The sequence below is a fragment of the Dromiciops gliroides genome, chromosome 3 (genome assembly GCF_019393635.1).
Source record: "Dromiciops gliroides isolate mDroGli1 chromosome 3, mDroGli1.pri, whole genome shotgun sequence".
Taxonomy (NCBI): Eukaryota; Metazoa; Chordata; class Mammalia; order Microbiotheria; family Microbiotheriidae; genus Dromiciops; species Dromiciops gliroides.
Window position 1 is genome coordinate 185,193,587 of NC_057863.1, and position 22,179 is coordinate 185,215,765.

General features: G+C 37.5%; 1 pseudogene; it reads right to left on the reverse strand.

The window, feature by feature from the left end:
- LOC122747306 overlaps positions 1-22,179 on the reverse strand; it is a 75,197-nt pseudogene that overhangs the window by 39,371 nt on the left and 13,647 nt on the right.

Sequence of the window (22,179 nt, forward strand, 5' to 3'; positions counted from 1 at the left end):
TCCCATTGAGGTTTGGGAGTGGGGAGGGGGGAGAGTAAACTTACCTAAGGTCACATAGGTTGTGGAGCTCAAGTTTTGAACCTAGGCCCTCTGAACTCTCATTCTTTCCACATTTTTTTTACTAATTTGCAGGGTATAAGGTAAAAACCTTGGAGTTGTTTTAATTTGCATTTCTCTTATTCTTGGTGATTTGGAGCATACTGTTATATGGTTGTGAATACTTTGTAGATCTTTTGAGAACTATTTGTTCATATCTTATTGGAGATCTAATAGAGCTCTTAATAAAATTTCTCTACCTCTTCGTCTTCTGTAACATATATTGTTATATAAGCTACAATTATTTTCATGATGGCCTTTTTGCAAATACTTACCATGATCATTATAATAGGAAATGACCACATTTCCGAGCCATGTAATGCCACAGAATTATAGAATCCAAAGAATTATGGAATTATTATTCTTGTCTAGCATTGCTCATGTCCACTATTAAAATGTAGGTAAATCATCAACATAAATTCATGGTTTCTTCCAAGAGATTTGGCCACATGGTATTACTTAATCCTCCTTGACCTTAGTACTCAGTTTACTCAGTACTGAGATTAGAAGGAAGGCAAAATGTTTTAAATTTTAATTAAGGATGATGGTTGAAGTTATATTTATGTGAGAAGAGGATAAAGGTAACAAGGGAATCAAGAAAGGTTGAAGATGGGGCATTATTGGACTGGCAGACCATAGAGTCAAGACTAGTAGGAATAATATTGAGTTAACATACTTGGACAATAAAGAGAAATTAAGAGACCAATTATCCCAATAAAGCAAACAAAATAAATCAACAAATATTTATTGTGATTATTATGTGCCAGGCACTGCGCTAAGCACTGGAATCCAAAGAATGGTAAAAGTAGTCTCTTCTCAGGTCTAATATGGGAGGCAACATGCCAACAACTACATACATACTACAAATTATACATATATATATATATAAATACTATACTATACACATATATTTGTGTGTATGTGTATCATAAAAATTGGAGATAATCCAGAGACAACGTACTAAGGTCAAGGAAGATTAAGAAAGATTTCTTGCAGAAGATGAGACTTTAACTGAGACTAGAAGGAAGAAAGGCAAAATATCCAGGACAGAGAGAGTTCCAGGAATGGAAGACAGCCAATGAAAATTACATCAGACCATCTAGTCCAACCATCTCATTTATATTCTTGGAAAATGAAGGACTTGAGACATTGTGATTTGTCAAAGGTCATTTGGGTAATAGTAAATAGCAGAGCCAAGATTCATCCAGGGCTCTTTTCATTGGCAATAATCACAGATGGAAGGCACCAGCATTAAATGGAATTGGGAAAAATTTCTTTTAGAAGGTGGTATTCTTTCAGGGATTTAAAGGAATTCAGGGAAGCCAAGAGACAGAGATGAGGAAGGAGAAAATTCCACATAAGGGGACAGCCAGTGAAAATGCCAAGGGCCAGAAAGTGGAGCATTTTTTTTTTTTTTTACAAAGAATAATGAGTATCACTAGGTTGCAAAGTATGCAGAGAGGAGTAAAGTATAAGACAATTAGAAAGGTGGGAAGGGGCCAGGTTATGAAGCACTTTAAAAGCCAATGAGGGGGCAGCTAGATAGCACAGTGGATAAAGTACCGGCTCTGGATTCAGGAGGACCTGAGTTCAAATCCGGCCTCAGACACTTGACACTTACTAGCTGTGTGACCCTGGGCAAGTCACTTAACCCCCATTGCCCCCCCCCCAAAAAAAAGCCAATGAGAGAGGGGGCAGCTAGGTGGTGAAGTAGATAGAGCACCAGCCCTGGATTCAGGAGGACCTGAGTTCAAATCTGGCCTCAGACCTTGACACTTATTAGCTGTGTGACCCCAATTGCCTCACACAAAAAAAAGTCAATGAGAGTATTTTATATTTGATCTTGGAGGTAATAGAGAATCAGAATGATTAATAGTGTGAATAATAAACCATAATACAGGCATACCTCATTTTATTTCACTTCACAGATATTGCAATTTTTTTTTTAGCAAATTGAAGGCTTGTTGTAACCCTGTATCAAGGAAGTCTATCAGTACCATTTTTTTCCAGTAGCATGTGCTACTGCATCACATTTTGGTCATTCTAGCAATATTATAAACTTTTTCACTATTATTATATCTGTTATGGTGATCTGTGATCAAAAATCTTTGATGTTACTAATGTAATTGTTTTGGGATGCCGCACACTGCACCCATATAAGATGGCAAACTTAATAGATAAACATTGTGTGTATTTGGACTACAACAACCCTCCATTCCTGGCTCTCTGACTCTCCTTGGGCCTCCCTGTTTCTTGAGACACATCAATACTGAAATTAGGCCAATTAAAGGATAAGTCAATTGATTTGGCAAACTTCATTGTTGTCTTCATTTAAGAAATTGCAGCAGCCATTCCAATTTTCAACAACCACTACCCTGATCAGTCAGCAGTCATCAACATTGAGGCAAGAGCCTCCAGCAGAAAATGCATTACCACTAGCTGAATTCAGGCTCAGATGATGGGTAGCATTTTTTAGCAATAGAGTATTTTTAATTAAGGCATGTACATTAGCTTTTTTAGACATAATACTATTGCACATTTAATAGACTATAGCATATTGTAAATACAACTTTTATATACACTGGGAAACCAAAAATTTGTGACTCCCTTGATTGCAATATTTGCTTTATTGCAATGGTGTGAAACCAAACTGCAATATCTCTGAGGTATGCCTGTAATGAACTTGCTGAAATAATAAAACAAATTAGTGACAGAAATAGAAATAGAACTAGAACCCAAGACTTTTGGTGCTTAATCTAGTATTCTTTTCAGTATTTCATGCTTCTTTTTCTATCATTCTGTTTGTCCCCTTTCCAGTAGGAACAAATAACCTGACCTAGGGACCATTACTATCTACTACAATTATTGACATTCATAATGATAACTCTAAGTCATTAAATAGTATGTCCAGTATACTCTATTTAATAAGGCAGGGGATTATAAGTTATATTTAATAAACATTCTTCACTCAAAAATGGTAGGTTTAAAATTTTTTTAGTGATTTATACAACATACTTATGGAAAATTTATTCATCCAGACCAACTCACATCCTATGATATTGGATAAATGTGTAATGATGGTATTGGATCTACACCCTTTAAAAATAAAAATGAAAACTTGTAATAACCTACTTTTACACGAGGTGGCAGATGTGCTTTTTCCTTTGTCCCTTTCACTACAGTATTTGTCAGTCCTTAGGTATCCCAAACTAACAAATGATCAAGATCTAGTGTCTCTTTTCCCCTTGGTGAGATTTTATAAATTACCATTTACCTTTGCCAGGGCTACAGTGAGGTCATATGACTACAGTTTATTCAGTAATGATTTTGTGTAGGAGTCACAGCAGATTCAAATCATTTAAGTCTATTTCTTATCTCTATCGTTTTTCTAAGTTTCTTTCCAGATCCAAACTCTAGTATTCTAAGTAAAATTCACAGTAGGCTGTAGAGTTTTAGGTTGATTGACACATGCTTGTGCTTCTAATCAGAGAATTTCTGACAAAAAGAACAAATAACATGATTTAATGGTATTTTTTTTTTACCATTGCAGTTAGGTTCAAAATAGTAATGATACATATTCATAGTAAAGGGAAATGTTACTTTATGTATAAAAATTTTAACAGCTCACTCATTCTTTTTATCAATCTGCTAGAACTGTCTGCTTTAAGAACCTAAATGATACATTTCCAGTACTATTTTTAGTTGAAATAAAAGTACTCATTTTAATGTGTTAAGGAATCAATTTATTTTCATTCTCCTTCTTTTGTATTCCACTAGCCTACAATTTATATCTTTCCTAGTCAGTCATATTTTGGGCAGATAACCTTCTAAGTACTTTTCACCAACTCTAAAGAGCAATAAATATTAGGTTTCCTCTGGGTCGCCAAACAACTGCTAGTTTCCATGCAGGTTACACTACCCTATAAACTAGGTCAAAAATTGACTTTAGATATTGAAACTATTCAACTTTATTAATCAACTTTATTCTGAGATGACTTATCGAAGGATTTGGATTTCCAATCATAGAGCTCTGCTTCAAACTCCAGCCCTTGTTCAAATCCTAGCCTGACTACTTTCTTATGTGTATAGTCTTATATTGGTTGTCTCCAGGCCTTGGTTTCCACATTTGTAAAATTAGTTTCCTATTTTAGATCTATAATCCTAAAACTTTATAGTAGAATTATATGTAGACACAAATAATTATCTTCATCTGTCCTACTAAAGAAAGGTGTTGAGATTAGGAACTATGTTATATTCAATAATAAGTACTTCATATATAAATTATTCCAAAGATTACTTGTTGAATTAATTAATCAATCAATGAAGGATGTACATTTAAATAAATCACTGAATTAATAAGAGATATAGATTTGTGAGTTATTTAAACTTTATCACACATTTTACTAACATTAAAGGTTTTTTCTTCTTAAAGAGAAAAAAAATCTTTATTTTGTTTCTAACCTCATTTGTGATTAATTCTGCAACAATGTCTCATCTCAATGGCTTTTTAAATGTTTTACTGAGGGGCAGCTAGGTGGCGCAGTGGATAGAGCACTGGCCCTGGAGTCAGGAGTACCTGAGTTCGGATCCGGCCTCAGACACTTAACACTTACTAGCTGTGTGACCCTGGGCAAGTCACTTAACCCCAATTGCCTCACTAAAAAAAAAAAAAAAGCTAAAAAAAAATGTTTTACTGAATTAATTTTAAAAAGAGGAAAATTCCTAAGCATTTCAAATTAATTTGGTCAAATCCAATGAAAATATACTTGTGGCATTTATGATTTAGCGTGGCTTCATATTTAGCATAAGGTTCACTTGAAACTTTTTTTCACCCACGTATTGGCTCATTTTATTTGTGTGGAACCTAAGCTGTAGCAGGGACTTAGATAAAGTCTAACAAGAAGTTACTGAGTATATCCTAGCATTCTTAGTGCCTGCTGTAATATTTAAACATGAAATTCAATTCACAGAATCACAGGATCTCAGACTTAGCAGATAAACCAGACCACTTTAGTACAACTACATATGAACAAGAATTTCCTCTATAGCATAATTAATAAGTGGTCATCCATCCTTTGTTTGAATACCTGCAGTGGAGGACAACCATTTGCCTCACAAGGTACCCTCCTACACTTTAGTACAACTCTACTTGTTAGGAAGTTTTTCTTTACATCAAACCTAAATCTTCCTCTTTGTCATTTCCATCCACTGCTCCTAGTTCTTGTCCTCTAGAGCCAAACAAAAGAAATCCAACCCCTTGACACCCATTGCTTGAAAATATCATGTCCTTTCTAATAGATCATGTCCTCCCTTCTCTCCTTCAGGCTAAACATTTCCAAACCTTCCAGCTGCTCTCACATGCTATGACTTCAATGACCGCTGGGCGCCCCCCCTCCCCCCCCCCCTTCCCAGTAGCTCTCCTCTGGTCACTGATTACTTTCACAAGTATAGGTGAGTAACGAACCCTTCCAAATCCTCAGTTTTTCCAAATCACAGGGTTGTGAGAATAAACATAATTTGGTTTTCTTTGAGAATCTCCTTGTTAGATGAAGTATATTCCTTATCCCCAACTCACTTCCCGACCTCAACTTGTGGCTGTTAGGTACAAATGTGACAAAGTCTTGTACTCTGAGTTTTCCCATGTTCCTTATTAAAAACGTCTTCCTCGTTCTCCTGAAATTTGCCTGCCCTCTGCCTTTGTGCACATCCGGGAACAGAAGGTCTATGTACAGGACTGCTTTTACTAACCTTAGGGTCTGGTTTCAGTCTGAGTGAGTCGTGCTGATGGGAAGCTGGAATGAGGGACTGCTGCAACCTTGGGCCTGTGTAAACTTTTGGAAGCAAGTTCCCAATTAAAGAGTCTCCAGGGATACACTCCAAGTCCACACAGCATTCCTCTGAGGGCAGAAGGTCAATTGAGATGGCAGCATGGCTGGGAGCCAGAAAGCTGGTTGAAGGCTCCAGGGCACACACTGCACATGCTCCTGGGACCTCCACAGCATAACTCCTCTGGCCTTAGTCACAGAGTATTATAGAAGTAATGAGAATAAAGCCAAGCTGTAGTACAACAAGGTTGTATCTAGGCTTTTGGAGAAAAACATATATCAAGGCAGAATATGGACTTTAGCCAGACACTATAAATAGAAATCTTCTATATTTGAAATTACGTTATTATCTAGAAATAAAGTTGGCATGCAGAGTTTTTTAAATCAAGGAGTTGGCAATATTTTGGGAGGAAGAGTCAATAGTCATTACAGTAAACAAACACTTATTAATTGTTTTCTATGTGCTGGGGACTGTGCTAAGCACTGAGGATACAAAGAAAAGTAAAAAAACCCAAACCCCCCCCCCCAAAAAAAAACCCCAACCAACCCTGCCCTCAAGGAGTTCCCATTCTAATGGGGGAATAACTATTTTTTCCCATTCATTGAACAAATATTTATTGAGCATCTGTTATGTGCAATGCACTGGACAGGGTGCCATGGTGATTCCAAAGATGAAAACTGTCCTTGCCCTCTTCAGAATTTTCTTTGTAATGCTAAGCTATAGACATGCATATGTTCTGGGCAGAGCTGGTCCTCTAAGCAGAAAACTTAGAACTAGAGCAAAAGGAGTGGCTTCCTGCAATTAAAGTTTCAAGTAAACAAGAATCCAGGCCTTATATTCCTCCCCTTTCACAGACAGAACTATGATATAGGCCAAGTTCATTATCAACACCCCTGTGTCTTCTTCATGATGGTGCCTCCCTTTAAATACATTTCCAAGTCCAACCGCGGTCATTCTGTGTTTTCTTACCATTCCTGGGCTTCCTGAAGCCCCAATTTTATGACCCTTACCTTCTTATCAGAAATCCATATTCAAGAACTGAGGTTCTTAACGAGAGTCTACTCAGAGGGGCTGTGAATTTGGATTGGGGAAAAATTGCATTTTTATATTCACCAGTCTTCACAATTCTTCAATTATTTAAAAATATTATCCTAAGAAAAGATCTCGAGAAAGGACTGAGAAAGTCTTCACCAGACTGTCAAAGGAATCTAGGATACAAAAACAGATTAAGAACCCATTCATGCTAAGATAAAAATCTGTGTAAATAATGAAAAAAGAATCCTCAAAAGTGATGTCATATATTACTCAGACTCTTTTTTTGGTCAGATTTATTTCACTTTCTCTATATTTGTATTTTAATGGTGTGATTGTTAAATGCCTTGAGCCGATATTTTAGGCATTGTTGCATACTTGTCATTGCTTTGGGATAGGAAAATCTTTCATCAAAGCTCCTTAAACCATACTACATGGATTCCTATACTTTGCCACCTATGTCTAGGGCTGGTTCTGTTCTCACATAAACAACAAACATGTCTAATTTAATGTAGCCTGCCTATGATTGACCTCATTCCCAAATTCTGCCCCCACTCAAATTCTGCTTTTATTCTAATTAAGCAACTTATTTAGAGCTCTGGGGAGCTCCTAATGTTCCATGTTCCTATAATTTCTGCCACTTAGAAGACATCGATGCTCAAGTCCTAAGAGGGAACCTCCAATTCAATTTGACAAGCATTTTTAATGATCTTTTAACATTTTGAAAATTATTTATTTTTAACATTCATATTAAAAAATGTTGAGTCCCAAATTCTCTCTCTCCTTCCCACCCTTCCCTCATGCATCAAGAAGGCAAGAAATGTGATATCAATTATACATGTGAAATCATGCAAGACATATTTACATATTATCCATGTTAAAAAAAGAAGAAAAATAGAGTGAAAAATTATTCTTCAGTCTTCATTTAGATTCCATCAGTTCTTTGTCTGCAAGTGGACAGCATTTTTCATCCCAAGTTCTTTAGGATTGTCTTGGATTATTGTATTGATTAGAATAGCTAAGTCTTTCATAGATCATCATACAATATTGCTGTTACTTGTATACAATGTTTTCCTGGTTCTGTTTACTTTACTTGCATCAGTTCATGTAAGCCTTCCCAGTTTTTTCTGAAACCATGCTGTATGTCAGTTCTTATGGCACAATCATATTCCATCACAATCACATACCACAACTTGTTCCCCCATTCCCCAAGTGATGGGTACTACTCTCAATTTCCAATTCTTTGCCACCACACAAAGAGCTCTATAAATATTTTTGTACATATAGATCCTTTTCCTTTTATCTTTTTGGGATACGGATCTAGTAGTGGTATTGTGGGGTCAAAAGGTATGCACAGTTTTATATCTCTTTGGGAAAAGTTCCAAATTGTTCTACAAAATGATTGGATCGGTTTGCAACTCCACCAATAGTACATCAGTGTCCCAACTTTTCTACATCACCTCCAGGATTTATTGATTTCATTTTCTGTCATATTTGCATTTCTCAAATCATTAGTGAGTTAGAGCATTTTTACATGACTACAGATAGCTTTGGTGGCTTTTTTTTTCTTCTAAAAATTGGCTGTTTATATCCTTTGACAATTTACCAATTGGGGAATAAATTGTATTGTTGTAAATTTGACTCAATTCACTATGTATTTAAGAAATGAGGTTTTAATCAGAAAAAACTTGCTATAAAATCCCCCCCCACACACACACACACCCAGTTCCTGCTTTCCTTTTAATCTTGGCTGCATTAGTTTTGTTTATGAAAAACCTTTTTAATTTCCTGTCATCAAAATTATCCATTTTACTTCCTCTGATCCTCTGTATTTCTTCTTTGGTCATAAATTCCTCCCCTATAGATAGATATGACAAATAAAATTTTCCATGGTTCCCTAATTTGCTTATGATATCACCCTTTGTGTCTAAGTAATATATGCATTTTGACTTTATCTTTGTAGATGGTGTGAATGTTGGTCTATGCCTCATTTATGCCAAACTGCTTTCAAGTTTTCCCAGAATTTCTTTTTTGTGGAATAGAAAGTTCTTGTCCCCAAAGTTTGGATCTTTGAGTTTATCAAACACTAAGTTACCATGGTCATTTACTACTATGTCTTATGTACCTAATCTATTCCACTGATCCAGCACTCTATTTCTTAGCCAGTATAAGACAGTTTTGATGATTGCCACTTTATAATACAGTTTTTCATTAATTCCTTTTACATTCTTAACCTTTAATTCCTCCAAGAAAATTTTTTAATTATTTTTTCTAGCTCTGAGGAATAACTTTTTGGTAGTTTGATTGATATAGCCCTGAATAAGTAAATTAATTTAGGTAGAATTTTCATTTTTATTACTTTAGCTTGGCCTATCTGTGAGCAAGTAATATTTCTCCAAATGTTTAGATTTGACCTTATTTGTGTGAAAAGCATTTTTTAATTGTGTTTCTATAGTTCCTTGATTATTCTTGGCAGGTAGACTCCCAAGTATTTTATATTGTCTGCAGTTATTTAAAATGGAATTTCTCTATCTCTTCCTGCTGGACTTTGTTGATAATATGTAGAAATGCTGATAATTTATGTGGATTTATTTTATATCCTGCAATTCTGCTAAAGTTGTGAATTATTTCAACAAGCTATTTAATTGATTCTCTAGCATTCTCTAAATATTCTATATAACTCTAAGTATACTATGTGCTATATATGGTCTGCAAAGAGTGATAGTTTTATTTCCCCTATTCTAATTCTTCCAATTTCTTTTTTGTCTTATTGCTATATCTAGCATTTCTTTTTTAAAATAATAAACATTTTAATTTATAATTTTGAGTTCCAAATTTTACCCCTCCTCCCTTCCATCTTCTGTTCCCTCCCTGAGGCAAAAGGCAATCAGATATAGATTATATATGTGCAATTATGTAAAACATTACCATGTTAGTAATTTTGTATAAGAAAATTTGAATAAAAGAAAAAATGAAAGAAAGTGAAAAATAGCAGTCTTTGTTCAATCAATATCAGTTCTTTCTTTGGAGGTAGATAGTATGCTTCATCATTAATCCTTTGGGATTGTCTTGGATAATTGTTTTGCTGAGAATAGCTAAGTCATTCATAGTTCTTCATCAAACAGTATTGCTGTCTCTGCGCACAACATTCTCTTGGTTCTGTTCACTTCACTATACATCAGTTCATACAAGTCCTTCCAGGCCTTTCTGAAATCATCCTGCTTGTCATTCCTTATAGCACAATAATCTTCTATCACCATCGTATACCACAGCTTGTTTAGTCATTCTCCAACTGATGGGCATTCCTTTGATTTCCAATTCCTAGCCACCACAAAACGAGCTGCTACAAAGATTTTTTTTATAAATAGGTCTTTTTCTCTTTTTGGGGATGTCTTTGGGATATAAACCTAGCAGTGGTATTGCTGGATCAAAAGGTATGCACAGTTCTATAGCCCTTTGGACAGTGTGGACAACATTTCTAGCACAATACTGAATAATAGTGGTGATAAAAGGCATCCTTGCTTCATCCCCAATCTTATTGGGAAGGCTTTTCGCATATACCCATTGCAGATAATGCTTGCTGGTGGTTTTAGATAGGTACTACTTATCATTTTAAGGAAAGTTCTATTTATTCCTAATGCTTTCTATTGTTTCTAACAGGAATGTGTTATATTTTATCAAAAAGCTTCTGGTGGCAGCTAGGTGGCATAGTGGATAAAGCACCAGCCTTGGATTCAGGAGTACCTGAGTTCAAATCTGGCCTCAGACACTTGACACTTACTAGCTGTGTGACCCTGGGCACATCATTTAACCCTCATTGCCCTACCAAAAAAAAAAAGCTTTTTTTGCATCTATTGAAATAATCTTATATTTTTTTGTTATTTATACAATCTAGTTTTCCTAATATTGAACCAGCCCTGCATTCCTGGTATAAATTCCACTTGGTCATAGTGTATGTTGACAGGCATTTATTAAGTACCTACTCTGTGCCAGGAACTTTGCTAGCTCTGGAAGTACAAAGGCAAAACTCAACAGTCTCTGCCCTTAAGGAGTTTATATTCCTTTGTAGGGGAAAATATATGCAAACAAATATGCAATATGTGCAAGGCAATGTTCAATGGGAGCATGTAGGTCAAAAATGAAGGACAATTTGTTAACAAAAAATCGGGGTTTCAGAGGGTACAAAAGGATAGAGAAGAATGGGAAAGGTACACTGGAGAATGGGGCTGACATTGATGGGAGCAGGGAATGGTGGTCAGGGAAGAGATTCACTTTAGAAGCATAGAGATTCTGAGTGGAGGCACAGAGCAATAGATTGTCATGTACTTCACAGGAAGAGATATAATACTGATTTGGTTATCAATCCCAGAGATAGGGGTGGAAAGTGGGTACTATGGGAAAATTTGACTGGGACAGCAACCTGGTTCTGTCTTATGATCAAGGAAGTGGTTGGGGAGGTACAAAGGAGGACCCAGGGCAATATGATTCTTTTCAGGTTAGGGTTAGGAATAGGGCTTACATCTGCACATGCCCATAGGCACACCTGGGAGAAGGTGACCAGTTTCCCTCCAAGGAGCACTCTGCCACTCTCAGAGTATTTGAATAGGCATTGAAAATTCAGTATCAATTCTATAAGAAATATGTTTCATCTTCCTACCCCAGAGGTGATCAAGAGAAAGATGGGATTTTGCCAATGGAATAGCTAGCTGTGTATGCTCAGAGTTAACTGGATACCACATATAGTTTCTCAAAAAGAGCTGAAGGGGGTGAGGAGGGACCAGCTGCCCTGAAATGACTATGTGTGACAGACAGACAAGATGAAAAAATGGGGACAAACCCTTAAGAGGCCTAACACGCAAAGGGCTAAATGGTGTTGAGTCCCATTTTGCATAGGGAGCAACAGCAACAAAAATATATGGTAAAGCTGTCAGAGTACAGTAGCTGCCAGCCCAACATTAGTTTTATAAAATGTCCTTTTAAACATCTGTCATTTCTCCTGACAGGGAGCATTGAAATGAACTGGTTCACTCCTCTGGAACCAGAGGAAATTTAATATTAATATTCTGGACATCTGTGAAACGGGTGAAATGGGAAGTCCTGAGAATGTTCTTGCAATAATGAGAGCAAAGAAGAAAGAGAGAAATGGAATGATAAAGAAATATTTACAAAAGGCGTGTCAGAAAAAAGGTCCCTTAAAAATGTAAAATTAGGGAGCTTTTCTCAAACCTAAAAATAACCTCAGAAATCAGACACCTGGAGAAAGGATTTGTTTGGATAGTTTGTCTCTGATGACTGTCAAAGCTCAGGAGACAGGTCTAATTTGCTCTCATGGAAGGTTGCTCGATTTTGGATGCACTAGTTAAGAGAGGGAACGAGACATTCTTGATTGTAAGACAAGATGTAGGCTGGAAGCCAGTTTTGAAAAGGGGAATTAATAAAAGCAAACTGGATGTTGCTGCCAGACATTGAACACTGCTTACGTTGTGTCTGAGAGATCAGCACTGTTGGAACACTGCTTCCTTGAATCCCAGTGGGAGGGTGGGAAAAAGGAAGGTTATCACATTTATAAAAAATGGATTTTAAAAATCATCAATATGCCAGCAAATGGAAGTTAGCCTTAAGAAGTGGTGATCTGCTTGTGGGTACCTAAGTACTTAAGGTCTGGAGTTGCCAGGATAGACTCATTATTAGAATAAAAGTGGAGAAATAGTTTTTCTTCACTCATATTTTGATGGCTTAATGGGACTTATTAATAGAGAAGCTACTTAGGAAGACAATAGCCAATTTTCTTTCTCATCATGAGTGAAGTAGCAAGTGGACTAAGCTCTAAGATAGTTTATATTCAGCATAGCCTTGAATACTAATCTGGTTCTAAGTTACTTGGATGACCTGGGAGACAGGAAGCCCCAAGGACTTAGAATTTCTTTGTTCAAGTGATTTCTAGAAAATCTAATTGGTAAGAGCAATTAATACATTTTTTTTTTTTAGTGAGGCAATTGGGGTCAAGTGACTTGCCCAGGGTCACACAGTTAGTAAGTGTTAAGTGTCTGAGGCCAGATCTGAACCCAGGCACTCCTGACTCCAGGGCCGGTGCTTTATCCACTGCGCCACCTAGCTGCCCCCAATTAATACATTTAAATATTAGATTAAATGAAACAGAGGAGATGGTGTAGGAGAAGGAAAAAGAAGCTAGGGCACAAAGTGTGGTTCAAAATTCTTTCTCTCTCTAAATTGTCTGCATGTGTCCATATTAGACCCTAAGACACTATGAAGGCCCATTATTGCATGGCCAAGTCATTAAACTCTCGTGAACAGAATGCATTGTCAATAGGCTCATAACTGTGGAATCTTCCATCATTCATCCCTCTCTCTCACTGCTCTTCCTTCTTCCAGCCTCTAATCAGGATCCAAATCCTGCCAATACTAAATCTATAATATCTCTAGTTCCCCTCCCCTTCCCTCTACTCACACAAGTCCCACTATGACAGATGATTCAGCTACGTATAGGACAACTGATAGATGATTTACCTGGGGAAAGAAAATGTCCCATATATGTGAATTATCAGTAGATTAGGATATTAGGAAGTGGGAAATGAACTACAGATATAAATTATTGGTGATATCTATGGACAAAAGGTAGAGATAATATGGATAATAACTGTATCACCATAGGAATTTACATATGTTCTACAAATTGTGCCTCTTGTAGCATGACCAGGACATGCTAGGCTTTGGTGGGGGAGTGGCAAGAGAAGCGACTAATAATATTAGGATGATAGTGTTGGGAGAGAGTATTCATAAACTCATAAGAGCTGGAAAGGATCTTAGAGATGATCTAATCCTAAAAAAGATGAGGAAACCGAGGCAGAGTGTTTATTGCAGAGCCATGATAAGGGGCAGAAATTCTAAGGTAAGAGGAAATAGATCTCTTGGTTTGGAATTTATACCAAGAAAGTTATTGTTGATTCCAATACTCTTTGCTTTCGCTTATGGTTTTAGCATATCTAGGAGAAAGTGACTTGGAATACTTATTTCTTCCTACCCATCACTTTTTTTCTTTTTCCCCTTTATATTCCCTCCACTTTCTTCCACTGACCTCAGAACTGGAAAGAATATTAGAAACTATTTAATTAAGGAATTCTTTACCTTTTTAATGCCGTGGACCCCTTTCACAGTCTGGGGAATCCTATGGACCTCTTCTCAGAATAATGTTTTAAAATGTATAACACCAGGTGTATTGAAATATAGTTGTCAAAATACTTAACCTCCTCTATAAGGGCAGAAACTATATCTAATTTTATCTTAAAATCTCCCCTAGTGCTTAGAACACTGCTATGTATATGCTTCCATACAAGATGTTCCAAAAGTGTTAGTGTAATTTTAAGTTTTAATAACTTAAATTTTAAGCTATTAAATATTTCAGCTTTTATAGCTTAAAAACTGTACTGATTTTTGGAACACAGTATTTCAATGGACCTATGATCTCATCAGTGTGGGGACTATATCCAATAGAATGGCACAAATCACAGCCCATCTATGACTCTTGTTCATATAGTCTCATAAATCTTCAACAGAAGTCCCACTTGACATGCTAGCGGCAGGCATCTAGGCCTCTTGACATTACATAGTTGCCAGTTGTCTCTCCTGGATAAGCAACTGGCCCATCTCCTTCTTTAGTCATACATTTCTTTTATGATGATTATCTTTCATGCCCCTTTTTATGTTCAGTTCCTTCTTGGCAATCTCTCTATGTTTCTCCAAGTGTTTCAAAATCTAGGGAAGATCCACCCAAGTCAACAAACATTTATTAAACACCTTCTGTATGTGTAACAACTTGAACCAAAATTTTAAAGCAACTTAAATGTCCCCAAACAGGGGAATGCATAAACAAATTATAGCAGCTTAATGTAATTTGAATGCTATACTGCCATTAAGAATGACAAGGGAGTGGGAAAAGGAATAAGAATTTGTATAGTCACTACTATGTGCTAGGCCTATGCTAAGTGCTTCACAAATATTTCATTTGATACCCAGCAAGTAGGAGGAATACAAAGAAAGATGGAAAGACCTTTAGGAAAAATTCCAAAATAAAAACAAAAAACCTTATTGGTGTACATTTATTATGGTATAGAAGAAGGAAAAAAAATGAAAGAGAATGCAGGAACAAAGAATATTTGAAAGAAGTGACTTGGAGGGAGTGACTAAAAAGGTATTATGATATCTTATGCATTGAAATTAATTAAGGTAAATGTTAAAAGTTACTAAGCAGGGCAGCTAGGTGGCGCAGTGGATAAAGCACCAGCCCTGGAGTCAGGAGTACCTGAGTTCAAATCCAGCCTCAAACACTTAACACTTACTAGCTGTGTGACTCTGGGCAAGTCACTTAACCCCAATTGCCTCACTAAAAAAAAAAAAAAAGTTACTAAGCAAATTTACTTAGCTGTATTGAAGATCACTACTAAGTTTTCCACAAACCATGTGCATGCTATGGTGTTCATTAATGTTAATTGTGTTGAATTGAATTACCCCTAGCCATAGTCTTCTCTCTATCCTCTAGAATCTCCTATCACTAATTTTATTTATACCTTTTTTATTTTACTTGCCATATTCAACCATGTATTACAGTGATTTGTGGGAATGACCCTTTTCTTACTAAATGGAAAACTCTTTAAGAGGAAGAAACTATTAAATTCCATTTTCCAAATATTTATCAAGAGTCTGCTATGTGTAAGGCACTGTTTGTTCTAGGCACTGTGAGAGAATATAAGGGTGTGCAGGATTGTCTTTGACCTCAAAGAGTTTATTCTTTACTGTGTGGGGTCTGGGGGTAGTTTGTGGGACTCGATATTTATACATCTCTAAGGTAGGCTACAGTATAAGTCAAAAGAGAGCACAAACAAAACATTTTGGGGATGTAGAGGATGGAGTACGTCATACATTTTTGTAACACATATACATGAGATAACATTTGGAAAGTACTTTGCAGACCTTAAAGTGCTCTATAAATGTCAGCAATTATTACATGAAACATAGTGGGTAGAGTGTTGGTCTTGAAGGCCTGGGAGATGCAGTACTGCCTCTGACATGCTGGCTATGTGACTAGGCAAACACAGTAATGCTCTACCTGACACTACAGTTATTTGGTTTCTGTTGTTGTTTTTGTGATTTTTTTTTGGATGCAAATTTCCCTGTCTTGCCCAGTCCTAAGTGCAATGGTTGGACCTGTCCCTAATTCTAGTGAGGCTAGAAAGCTTAACTGCTCTGGTTTTAGAAGCATTGTATCCTCAGGCAGCCTGCTGACCCTCCACTACTTAGCATATTGGCTCCAGGATTAATATAGCCACCCCACTAGCTTTAGCCCCACTACAGCTTAGAACTCCAGAACTCCTGAACTCTGTTTATCCACCAGCCTCAGCTTCCCTAGCAGCAGAAACCACTGTCATGTACAGTTATTTGTGTACTTGCCTTATCTCCTGTATTTGACTGCAAACTACCCCAGTTCCCTTATATGAGCTCATCTCCTTTTACTTTGTTGCTTAACAAATATTTAAATGAACAAATGAATGTATGAATGCTAATGAATGCACAATAACTCACAGTTATCTATTACTTTTAGGATTATAACAAAGGAATGAAGGGTCTTGGCAGACAGAGGGTACCTTAGAAGAGAAGTGATTCAGAAAGGAATGGGTAGATAGGTTCCGAAGGTCATATTGGGCATACATCCTGCTCAATGTGAAGATGGCTTTGAAACATTGGGAGAAAGGAAATCATACTGAAAAGGGAAAAAAGATGAATAAATTAACTGGAACAAATAGAATGAAGTAAATGAGGAATGCATACTGGACCCTGACCAAAACAACAGCAACAATAATAACAATTTCCATAAAGCTTAAGGAGACACACAACATAATTTTTCCTTCCTCATTTTCCCATGTTGCTCCAAAGTACCTCAGATTTTTTTGCATTCTTAATGATTGTCATACCACATAAACTTTATTAAAAATCATTTCAGTCTGTATTATTAGAGATCAAAGGGCTTGAGTATTTGACTTTTAACTTACCTAGCCTATCTTTATCCCAATTAAAATCTGCTGATTTTAATGAAGCATTTAACAAAATACAAAGAAAGAAGGTAAGTTGGCTTACCAAATGTGTTTCTAAGCCTTCTCACCTTTTAATTTGCAAGCATTATATGACTCTTAAAGTAAATGCTTAATATTATATCCTTTGTATTGCAATATACCCAGATGGTACTTCAGATACTAAACACTTAATTACTAGTGGGGTAGAAGTAGTTGCAAGTCTATAGCTATTTCTCCTAATTCCAACAATATTTAGTCAGAAACTGGAACTGATTGTTACATGCTAGTACTATTATTTGTACCATTTTCCACACTGTTTTCTTTCTCCACACTCCTCTCTCTTAATATCTCAAGTTTTGCCCTTCCTTAATAAATGCTTAAAAAAGCATATAAACTAAGGCATAACAAGGTAGATGAAAATAATAAATCCAGAGTTGAGCTGTTACCTAAATATGCCTTGTAGAAAAATAACTGGATTTATTCCTTCAAGAGCAGACTGTTTTTGAATGATAAAAGTAGCCCCCAAAATCTGATGTTGGAAGGGTGTAGTAAATTGTTTTCCCTTCAGATAGTGATATATTTAAATTATGTCATGTGTGAACCTTGTGACCACAGAACACCTAATTAGCTATCTATCATACCAATATGATAGAGAATTGCCCTACCTACCAATGTTTCCTCTCATTTTTTAAAGATATCAGCAGATGAGCAGATTACATGAGCAATAACTATGAAGATGAAGCAAAGATCTTACAAGTATCTCCTACATGCCCTTTTCCCTGCCTTCTCTCTTTGGTCAATTTTGTCCTCTCCCTACTCTGTAGACCCCATTGCCCTGCCATGAAAGTTGTAAAAACATTTGGACCTTTTAGGGAACCAATTCACCAATTGATTAAAGAAGCATTTATTAAAAAACATAGGAAGAAGCCAGGAAGAACAGGACCAATTTAGAGAAACTTTCTCCATGCATAGGCGACCAGTCACTACTATTACAAACGTAACTAGGATGGGGCCATAGGGCTTTGCCCCAAGCTGCCTAAATTTAGAGGATCCTTACTGCATTTATACTCCTTCAGAAGCACAAAAGCAACTGAACTTAACATCTACTTAGCAAGAATATTAAGCTACTAGATGATGTATTTCCTTCCCTGGCTAATATTAGGTGAGTTTCCTATTCCCTTCATCATCACTGAACTATAGGGTCTCTAGCCATAGGGGGCCAGTATTCCAAGATCTCTGTTTTCCAATTGATTTTGACTTTTAAAGTAGATTTGAAGGTGCATTTTGTAAAGATTGTCCTGGAAACAAAAATTGCTAGTTAGAGCTCTGACTACTGTAAATGCACCACCAAAAGATAGCTTTTCTTAGGGCTTCAAAGTGTTTTATTCGATTACATTTCCTGAAATGCCACTAATTAGGAAATTCATTTAGTTTAATAAACTTTCTCGTTTAAAATTTCAAAGATCTCTGGGAAAGTAAAGGGGATTGTTTCTTCCCCAAACCTAGCTGAGATCAATTGCATTACAGGAATAGGAAATTTGATAGAGGAAAGGGAGGTAGGTAATTTGGAAGCACAAATCACTCCAGAAAGTAGCTGGGGTGCTGTAGAAGGTTTAAAATAGCAAATAAACACCCAGTGTCCAAGAAGAAGGAGACTAGAAAAAGAAGGGGAGATGGGAACATGCCAAAGTTAAACTTCACCTCTTTAAAATTTTTGCATATGGGTGGCCCAATGTCAAGGAAAGGGAAAAAAAATTATCTTCTTTTTTCCTTCTCTTTCTTCTCAGGAGTCAGCATTTGGGTTACAACAGTTAATACTATAATTCAGCTATATGAAGCTTTGGAGCCTGGTCTGGAAACTTAATTATTATTTATTTATAACATTATTTCTATGGGTAAATATAATTGAATTAACTGTAAAGCTAGTATGCATTAGCAGTATGATATTGTACCCCCAAATACCAATCAAATCTTAGAGTCTTGCCCATAATATCTGTAGCACCCCCCTGTGGCTACTTTACACTCAAATATTTGATTTTCATAGAGTTAACTACCCTAGGTTCAAGGTACTTTGCCGATCCACACTACTAAAACTATAGCTCATGAGCCCCTAGGCAGTACATCTGAAAAACTATAGTAATGGGCAGCTAAGTGGTGCAGTGGATAAAGCACCGGCCCATGAGTCAGGAGGACCTGAGTTCAAACTCGGCCTCTGACACTTGACACTTACTAGCCGTGTCATCCTGGGCAAGTCACTTAACCCTCAAAAACACAATAAAACAATAGTAATGCATTATAGCATTTTCTCTATAAACCTAGGGTGACACAATCTTCCACAACTACACAGAAATGTCACTGAGAAAAATAGTCACACATAAAATACACCAGTGGAGAGGTTCATGCATAGAGAACACAATGGCTCCAGCACTTACATCTCTAGCACTGTAGGATGCCATGGTCCTTTCTGTTACATGGTGTTCTCACAGTACTCCCCTCCGGGTATAACGTGTGCCAGGCAGATTGTTCAGCTGGGTTCCCTGGAACTGTTTCTGAAACGCAACTCCTAACTATCAGGGCTGTTACTGTTTGTCCTTTGTTCTCCAAGAGGACCATGACATCAGGTGATGTCATTACTTGCACTGAATTGGGTTTAAGTGAGGGAGGACTGTGCAAGGTCACCAACCTCACTGTCTCCTCCAGAGCCCATTCCCATATAACCATGTCAGCCCATCCAAGGGTCCGGTCCTTCCCTCCCCTCACCTGCCTTACCCTCCCCTTTCCTCCACTCCCCTACCCTCCACTCCCTTCCTTTCCCTTCCCGCCAAAGGAGGAAGGGGTTAGGAATCTGGGGCATGAATGAATTCCCCCGGTGGCTCTGTTTTCTTTCTGTTCTTCTGTGTGTCCCTATACGATTCCTTGAGCCCAGGCTAGACCTTGGAACTTTGGTCTAAGTCACAGGGAGGGAGAGCCGCTTGCAATGGATGGATAGAAGGAGGGTCGGGTGGGTGGATTTTGCCTCCAATACGTGCTGGCCGGGAGGCTTAGTCCCGTGCATCTGCACATGTACCTGCCCACGAGCACGCCACACACCGGCCCACGCACCCGCTCTCCCTCCATACTCTCCTAGGTCCTAGCATCTGCCTTCTAAGGTTTGACTGCCAGAAAGAGGTGAACCGGTGTCTTGGGACCCCTTAACGAGATCAAGGGGAAGAAAAGTCAACGTCCGCAACGGCTATGCGCTGAACCAAAGCTGCCCATTCCTATATGACCATCTCAGCCCATCCAAGGGACCTTCCTTCCTTCCTTCCTTCCTTCCTTCCTTCCTTCCTTCCTTCCTTCCTTCCTTCCTTCCTTCCTTCCTTCCTTCCTTCCTTCCTTCCTTCCTTCCTTCCTTCCTTCCTTCCTTCCATGTCAGCCCATCCAAGGGTCCGGTCCTTCCCTCCGCTCCCCTGCCTTACCCTCCCCTCTCCTCCACTCCCCTACCCTCCACTCCTTTCCTTCCTTCCTTTCTTCCCTCTCTCCCTCCCTCCCACCCTTCTCTCTCCATAAGATGGCCTCTTTGCTACCAGCACCACACTCTTCATAGGTACTTCTTGGTGTGGTTCTTTTTTTCTAATTAGTATGTCTTTTCTTTTAAAAGGACCATTAAAGGTATGACTGAGCCTTCAGCTAATCAATGGCCAAATGCCCCCGAATTCCATCAAACATCCCTGAAGAACTTTGCCTCTATTTAAGATATTAATGCGTCATTCTCTATGTTACCCGCCCCTTTATAATCTGAGATTTTATCAGTTGGGCTGGGGTGGGGAGAGGCAATCGATCAGATCAACTTCTTTTAGAGCACACATATCTTTGTGTGTATATATTCATATATATGTGTGTACATATATATGTGTATATATACACATACACACATATATACATATTATATATATATATGAAATATAGAAGATGGTTAACCCCTTTTTAAATGTGAAAAATCTGAGGCTGAAAAGTGTTAAGTAACTTGCTCAGGATCATGTGGCTTAGAATCCCAAGGCAGAATTCTATTCCAGATCTTCCTGAAATATATCTAGGGTTATATCTGCTAATGTCACACTTTCACACTGCTATATCCAAGCTAAAATATAAAGAATACTTTTATATTTTTAACAAACTGTGATTTCATCTTGGGCACTGGGTATATTTACTATCTTAAACCTTTCTAAGATGCAGTAGATAGTTTTAAACAGTTGTTGTGCCTAAAAAATTCATTGCCTTCTTGCCAACCTTGTGATGAAGTAATCTGAATTAACTAGTACAGTCTTAGGAAAATGGGCATATAGGCTGTCACCAAGCCTAAAACTGAAACATTTTTAGTTTAGTAAGACTTGTCTGGGCTTGTGATCCCCTGGTGTTGCCTTTGAAAACTAAGGGTCAATTTCTTTTTTTGTTTTGTTTTTGCGGGGCAATGGGGGTTAAGTGACTTACCCAGGGTCACACAGCTAGTAAGTGTCAAGTGTCTGAGGCCGTATTGAACTCAGGGCCTCCTGAATCCAGGGCCAGCGCTTTAACCACTGTGCCATCTAGCTGCCCCGGTCAATTTCACATCACAATAAAGTGTTAGACTAGGATTTTAGTGGAGGAAGTAATGGGGATACAAAAGTAAAATAAGTGGTCCCTGGATTCATGCATTCATTTGTTCATTCAACATGCATTTATTTGCCATTATTGTATTATGTTCTGTACTAGCTTCCTTGTAGGCATGAAACTAGTAGTAGAAAGGGTGACAAGACCAGGACTCACAATCTTCTGATTTTAGGCATTAGAAACAGAAGTTCCTAAAATTTCTTAGTTCATAGCACCCTTAGTGTCTCACTATTTTTTTCACAGCACCTCTAGGCAAAAAAAACCCAACAACAACAACAAAAAACCAACTAACAATTCCATTTGCTAAGTACTTAGGACAGAAAAGCTTAAGTACTTATGTCCTAACAATGTGGTAACTTTTAATTTTTATTTATTTATTTTTTGTGGGGCAATGAGGGTTAAGTGACTTGCCCAGTGTCACACAGATAGTGTCAAGTGTCTGAGGCCGGATTTGAACTCAGGTCCTCCTGAATTCAGGGCCGGTGCTTTATCCACTGCACCATCTAGCTGC